This window comes from Chenopodium album, chromosome 9 (assembly GCF_948465745.1).
Source record: "Chenopodium album chromosome 9, dcCheAlbu1.1, whole genome shotgun sequence".
NCBI classification, from domain to species: domain Eukaryota; kingdom Viridiplantae; phylum Streptophyta; class Magnoliopsida; order Caryophyllales; family Amaranthaceae; genus Chenopodium; species Chenopodium album.
The window spans coordinates 40,282,687-40,290,884 of NC_137842.1; the positions used below are offsets into that span (position 1 = coordinate 40,282,687).

An 8,198-nucleotide genomic window follows, 5' to 3' on the forward strand; every position below is an offset into this window, starting at 1 on the left:
AAGAAATGATCCTAATCAAGCGCTCCATTTGTTTCATTTTGTAAACAAGATGAAGGTGAAACGGCGGCATACTTAGAGACATATAAGTCTTGAAATTCGTATCACTTCCCATATGGTCCTCATAGATGTGAAACACCCCTAAGGGGGATGCATTATTGTTAGGTTTAGGCGTGGGAATTCTCCCATCGTCTACTAAATCTTGTATTTTGTGCTTTAAAACATAGCAATGTTCATTATCATGTCCAACGCCTCTATGATAAGCATAATAAGCACTACCATTCCATTGAGGAAATCTCCTTTCTGGTGGAGTGGGTGGTGTTGGCCTTGTTGGCGCAAGTAAGATATTTTCATTTAATTTTTCTAACAATTCTTTACAGCTTACATGAAATGGAGAAATTTTCTTTCTTTTGTCCATCTTTTTCTAGGACCATCATATCAATTTGTGTTATTGTATTGCGTTGAAGTCGCAAATACGTCAATAAATGATGATGCATTATCATTCCGCTTCTTGTAGTTATTCTTAGGTTGATGATGTTTGTTTGCTTTTTCTTTAGCAAGATCATCTTCAATCCCAATAGCCACATAATAGACCTTTTTAAAAGTGTCTAGACCAAGGTAACGTAGATGTTTGTTGTAATTTTCATTACAGTTGTCAATGAATTTTTGTACTAACTCGAGTTCAGGAGGCCTTTGGGCAAGGTGGGCCGCCTTTTCTCGCCATCTACCATATAAAGCAAGGAAACCTTCATCGACGCCCTGCTTAAGCATCTCGAGTTCACGTAAAGTTGACTTGAACTCTATGTTACTCTCATATTGGCACTAGTGGAATAAATCTTATTTGTAACAAGCTATTTGTAACGGGCATATGATTTCCCGTTACAATTACATCATTTGTAACGGGAAAAATCCAAGTCCGTTACAAATAAGCTGTGACTTGAGCAGGAAAAGATATATTTGTAACGGGCAGATTAGTGCCCGTTACAAATAACAACTTATTCGTAATTGTAGGCGTCGCTCGATGTGCGCCTACGTTAAGCATGTGGTGAATATGCTTGGCACTCATAGGAAGTGGGAATTGACATAATACGATTAGAGGGAGCCGCCAACAAGTTTTTAAGGAACTTGTAAACCATTCACGGATCATAAAAGGCAACCACAAATAAGGGACAACGATAGGCAACAACGATTGACTCGTGAAGGTTACACCCCATTCATAATCCATGAGATTACTAACTCCATATGGTTCGGAACCACAAAAGGAGGATCAGGGATGATGGTACGAAGTGAGTCATGGATTCACATTCGCCGATATTGGCCTCTACTCGATTCTTATTGTGAAAAGTGATTCCTGCTATCTCAAAGGCATACAAACAAAAATTCAATTTGCTCCAAATTATTATTATGCTAAATTGATTGAATATTAATGCAACATATAATTCTAAAATATTTGTGATCACTTGATTAAACAATAAGAATAAAAAGGATCCTAAACCGGTTGTCCAAATTATCTTATTAGTCGTGATTTTCAATTACATATTCCCTTTAAACATGGAATATAGTGATCAATAACAATAATAGAATAAACATTAATATTGGAAGCAATTTAACAATAATAGCGTTAGCCAAATCAAATAATAATAATAACAACCCTAATCAAGATACTAGCAATATTAAAAATAAAATAAGAGTTATTAAATTAATTAATTACTCACATTTCGCGCGTTCCTTAAAATTGCTACATCATGAATAAATTGTTACTAAATTCAATAAAAAATAAATCAAATGAAAATTAAATTAAATTAAATAAATGTAAATTTGATTTGGTCCAAACCCTCAGTTATTTGTACCTTTCACGCCTTGATTTAAGGACGGGACCTCGGGTTAAATATAGACTCCTTGGAGCGCTTAGGGGAATTATTATGGAAGAATAATGAGGTTATGTAGGCGTCGTTCGAAGTGCGCCTACGTAAAAGCATGTTGTGAATGTGCTTGGCACTCATAGGGAGTGGGAATTGACATATACGATTAGGGACAAGGAAAGCAGGGAGCCGCCAACAAGTTTTTAAGGAACTTGTAAACCGTTCACGGATCATAAAAGGCAACCATGAATAAGGGACAACGATAGGCAACAACGATTGACCCGTGAAGGTTACACCCCATTCATAATCCATGAGATTACTAACTCCATATGGTTCGGAACCACGAAAGGAGGATCGGGGATGATGGTACGAAGTGAGTCATGGAGTCACATTCGCCCGTATTGGCCTCTACTCGACTCTTATAGTGAAAAATGATTCCTGCGATCTCAAAGGCATACAAACAAAATATTCAATTTGCTCCAATCTATTATTAAGCTAAATTGGTTTAATATTAATGCAACACATAATTCTAAAATATTTGTGATCACTTGAGTTAAACAACAAGATTAAAAAGGAACCTAAACCGATCGTCCAAATTATCTTTTTAGGCGTGATTTTCAATTACATATTCCCTTTAACATGCAATATGGTGATCAATAAATAATAATAGAATAAACATTAATATTGGAAGAAATTTAACAATAATATATTTAGTAAAATCAAATATAAAAAAACCTATTCATGATGTTAGTAATAAGAATAAAAAATAAGAGTAATTAAGTGAATCAATTACTCACTTTCCGCGTTTCCTTGAATTGCTACATCATGAATAAACTGTTAGTAACTTCAATTAAAATAATAAAGTAAATGGAAATGAAATTAAATTTAAAGTAGAGTTTATTTGGTCCAAACCCTCAGTTAATTCTACCTATCACGCCTTGGTTAAAGTATAGAACTTCAGGTATTGTATGGACTCCTTGGAGTGCTGAAAGGAAGAAATAGTGAATGAATGGGGAGGCTAGTGTTTAGGCTAAAGAGGGAGAAGAGAATTATTTGATGATCGAGCTTGTTAATGATTGGAAAAGGGGTGATATGACCTCTATTTATAGAGAAAAAAAGAAGGGTCGAAGAATTAAGATAAGATCCGAATTAAATCGGAATAAAACTCGATAGACTGCAATTTTTACGGTTTTGTTTTTATCATATCTTTTGATCCATAAACTGGAATAAGATAAAAAAAAAAAAAAAAAGATATGGTTGGAAAGCTCTTGAAGTCTATGTTCTAACCCAATTAGAACCAGATTAAAATATTTTGTAGAATAAAAGATATGGCCGAAATAGTGAGACGGTGTCAGTTTTGGATGGAGTTTGACATTTAATTCATATCTTTTCCGTTATAGCTCGGAATTGATATTATAATATATCATTGGAAAGATAATTTCAAGGGCTATCCAACCATATAAAATTTGGATAAAAACAATGAGGCACGAAAATCTTATCTGACTATCTTTGAACATCTTTCAATTCGGATAGAATTAGGACTTTCAAAAAAAGAGTTTTATTCAATTTCAAACTCTTTAATCTTATCTTTTCAAAAAGGATAATTAGGATCTTTTATAAACTTCTATAAGCCTCTAATTAATCCTAATTGGTTTAGGAATTGGATTAAATCATTTGGACCCTCCACATGATCATTGGGTCGTGGGTAAGGTGGGCTTAGGTTCGGTTTGGAATCAGTTTAATATTTTGGTCATAACTTATTCGTTATAACTCGGATTTGGGCTTATAATATATCGTTGGAAAGCTCTTTTCAAGACCCATCCAACTATTCAATCATTGGACCCAGATTATGGACCAAAATAAATTGGATGAAACGTTTTATAAAAAGGACACGAAATGAATGATTTTAAAGGACATGAAATGAATTATTTTGGGTTTAAAGGCACGAAAAGAGGAAAATAAGTTATGGTTTGGGAAAATGGGCTAGAAGTTGGGTTGGTTTATGAAATGGAAATATGGATTTAAGCACTCCAAGATTAAATACTCAACCCGACCAATAATGGCGGTGAAAGGTTGTTCATCATCGGGTTTGGTTTTGGGGAGACATTTTTAGGTGTCTACAGAAGCCCCCATTTTGACTGAGTTTGTAGAAGCGTCAGTTTCGAAAACGATAGTCAAAGTAGTCGATAGGGACGGAGAATGATTTAAGACATTCTGCGATCCTAAATCACTCTGTATACGCCGATACCTGCAAAAAATGTTAACTCCACAGATAAAAGAGTAAAGGGATAGAACTCTTATCTGACACCAGTGTATCGGTGACAAATGAGTTTGGTAGCTTCCTATGCTTGAAGGAATCCACCGGATGACGTATGTTGAAATGCTTTCCATGCTTGAGGAAAGCCGACAGATGAGTTTGGTAGCTTTCTAAGCCTGAAGAAACCTACCGGATGACATTTTCCATGCTTGAGGAAAGTCGACATATGATTTTGGTGTTTTTCTATGCTTGAAGAAATCCACCGATAATGCTTTCCATGATTGAGGAAAGCCGATAAAGGAATTTGGCGGTTTTCTATGCTTGAAGAAATCTACCGAATAATACTTTCCATGCTTGAGGAAAGTCGACAGATGATGAGATTGGCGGAAGCAATGGCAGCTTGCCTTGGCATTGCTATGGCGAAGAGACTTGGGTACTTGAGAGTGGAGCTGGAGTGTGATTCCCTTTCTGTGGTGCAGCTAATCCAACAAAGGAATGAACATAGACGGTCCTTTGATTATTTTTCTTGCTTTCATATTAGACAAAACGGGAATGTTGTAGCTCATTTAATGGCCAGAATTGAACCTTGTAATGGGGTGGAGCAAATTTTCTTGGACTCATTTCCGCAAGGTGTTACTGCCCTTGCGGAGCTTGACTCTTTGTAAATTATATTTTGTGTGTTTAATAAAGCTCCCCCTCTCACATTTTGCTCTATAAAAAAAAAAAAAATTGAAGCTGTTAAGTTTGTTAGCCTTAATTTATGTAATTTTAATTAATTTTTTTAGTAGCGAGGTGAAGAACAATTCTGTTCAACCATGGCTTTTATGAGTTCTATCTTCAAAAACTTACCATTGAGTTTTAATCACTTAATGCGTTTTTGTATTGTCTGCAGGAATCGTGTGGAAGTAATGAGTCTAGGATAGCCAGTTTAGTGAGGTTAGGACAAGCTCCGGCGCCTTTATCAGCAAGGGCAAGGTCTGATTTTAGTCTTAATTTTCGACATTTTTGTTGTGGTGTAGTGTATTTTGTTGATTGATTTTGTTTTGTCTTAAACTTTTAACGATGATTTGTTTAGCTGAACCTGATATAAAACTATGATTGATTGTGTATTAGATAATGTGATTAGCATATAAATTTTGAATCCCGGGCAACATTTTGTTTGAAAAACAAGTGATGATGAAGAATGAGTGTTTTAATTGGGTGTGTTCAATGAAGAATGAGTGTTATTATGTAAGAGGATAGGAAATGATATTTATGTGACGAATTCCTAAGAATTAGAGGTAGAGGTGAATATTTTTCTCGCATTTGGAAATTTTGAAGTATGTTGTACTTTATTTGGATACTTTCGGTGTATAGTTTCATTGGTTGGTCTATTTTATTTTATGTGCATAATTTATTTGCATCAAATATCAAATTTTCTTTTGTTAGGTAAATAACTCATGTTTATGTGTTTGGTTACTTTTGTTAGTTATGCACTTTGGCTGCCCTGAATAGCTCGTCCTTTGTTCTTTGGTCTCGTTAGGTTTAGTAGCAATCACTCGTTATTGAATTCGAGTTTTTGATTAATACCATAGCCATCTAGATAAATTGAAGAATAAAAGTATAGTTTCGATTTGTTCCGATCAGTTCTGAAATTTCAGTTCTGATTCGTTCCGATCAGTTCTGATCAGTTCCGATCTGTTCTGAAATTTCAGTTCTGATCAGTTCCGATCAGTTCTGATCAATTCTGAAATTTCAGTTCTGATCAGTTCCGATCAGTTCTGAAATTTCAGTTCCGATCAGTTCTGAAATTTCAGTTCTGATCAGTTCCGATCAGTTCTGAAATTTCTGTTCTGATCAGTTGCGATCAGTTCTGATCAGTTTTGAAATTTCAGTTCTGAAATTTCAGTTCCGATCAGTTCCGATCAATTCTGATCAGTTCCTTTCAGGCCTTTTCTGTTTATTGCTCGAGTCCCCACCTGTTATCATGTTCACTGCCATCTTTGTTCTATGCTGATTAGTTCTGATTAGTTCTATGCATATTGCTTTATATGCTGATCAGTTATGATCAGTTCTATGCTTTATATGCTGTAGGCTACAAGTCTCTCTATTTATGCATATCATTTTTTTTCAATTCAGGTTCTTGTTCTGCCATATCTTATATATGTTTCTTTTTTTGGAATAGTTGGAAAACTTGCAAAAGAATGTTGTAGATTATTTTGTTCAAAGTGTTAGAATATATATTATTTTTGTAGGGCTTATAAAGTATATCGGGCGAATCTCACAGGGAGTGAATTGAAATCACATAGGCAAAAATTGAAATTCATACAAATGGAGGTAAATACAGTACTCACCCCATATTGTTATACATTGTTCACTTTGAAAACAAAAAATTTAACTATTTGTTATATATACTAGTGCGCTCAACAACAAGGAGGCGTTGAATGTGGCTACTACATTATGAGATACATGTATGAGATTGTTACTTCTCACTTGGAGTGCAAAGGTGTCTTAGAGGAGGTTAGTAGTTTTTTTTTTTTTGCAAATTTTGAAGCCTTTTTTTAGCTCTATACGCTCCCAAAAGTGAGATAATGGTCAATTTTCATTGATTTCAATTCATAGAAACCAAAATATAAGTTAATTAAGGATGTTATGTGTTATATTGTGTTAATTTGAACCAATACAGGAAAGATGGGAAAGATAGAAGCTCCTTAGGCAATTTTAAAGCCTTTTTGGGCTCTATACGCTCCCAAAAATGAGATAATGGTAAATTTTCATTGATTTTAATTCATAAAAACCAAAATATAAGGTAATTAAGGATGTTATGTGTTATATTGTGTCAATTTGAACCAATACATGAAAGATGGGAAAGATAGAAGTCCCTTAGGCAATTTTGAAGCCTTTTTGGCTCAATACGCTCCCAAAAGTGAGCAAATGGTCACTTTTCATTAATTTCAACTCATAGAAACCAAAATATAAGTTAATGAAGGATTTAATGTGTTATATTGTGTCAATTTGAACCAATACATGAAAAATAGGAAAGATAGAAGTCCCTTATGCAATTTTGAAGCCTTTTTGGCTCTATACGCTCCCAAAAGTGAGTAAATGTTCACTTTTCATTGATTTTAATTCATAGAAATCAAAAAAAAGTTAATTAAGGATTTTATGTGTTTTATTGTGTTAATTTGGACCAATAATGAAAGATGGGAAAGATAGAAGTCCCTTAGCGCAATTTTGAAGCCTTTTTGGTTCTGTACGCTCTAAAAGTGAGTAAATGTTCACTTTTCATTGATTTCAATTAATAGAAATCAAAATATAAGTTAATTAAGGATGTTATGTGTTTTATTTCTATATTTTGAGTTTTACTTCTATAATTTGGACCATCACATTTATTCTAATGATTGTTATTATTATGGATTATTTTTATTTTGTAACCTCATTCATATGTTTTTTTTTCAATAGGATTTTTGTCCAAGGACAGCCCTGTATGATGTTGACGAGTTGAATGTGGTTCGAGAACAGTGGACGCAATACTTTAGAAGTAAATATTTATTGAATGCATAACTATTAGCTTAGGTAGAACAAAGTAATATTTTTAGTGTTGTATTTTGTATATGTTGGATAAATTTATACAAGTTTTTATTTGTAATGTGTTACTACTTCAATTTTTATATTACGTCGTATTAATTTTTACAAAAGATTGTTCGATATAATTGTTTATTTAAAGGAACAGGTTTATTATAATAGGTTTTAATTAATATATATTAATTATATATAAATACATGCTGTCGAAATTTAATAAAAAAAACATAATTTAATGATTATTTGTAACGGGCAGGAGATTTGTCAGTTACAAATAACAACGTATTCGTAACGGACATTTTTGTTGCTCGTTACAAATAAGTGTTTAACTATATACTATAAAACTTTATTCGTAATGGACATTTAAAATGACAGTTACGAATAATCACTTATTCGTAACGGGCGTTTGAGGTGCTCGTTACGAATAAGGACTTATTTTAATACAAAAAAGGATTTATTTTTAACTAACATTTCAAATATCCGTAATGAATAACCCATTATTTGTAACGGACATTTGAAAT

At 33.4% G+C, this 8,198-nt stretch overlaps 1 long non-coding RNA gene across 1 annotated transcript; it reads left to right on the plus strand.

The window, feature by feature from the left end:
• The first annotated feature begins 5,015 nt into the window (after window positions 1–5,015).
• On the plus strand, window positions 5,016–7,819 carry LOC145559757 (uncharacterized). Its single transcript, XR_014092930.1, has 3 exons — window positions 5,016–5,091; window positions 6,514–6,615; window positions 7,558–7,819. It is a non-coding gene; the product is annotated as an uncharacterized LOC145559757 (long non-coding RNA).
• Window positions 7,820–8,198: the final 379 nt, after the last annotated feature.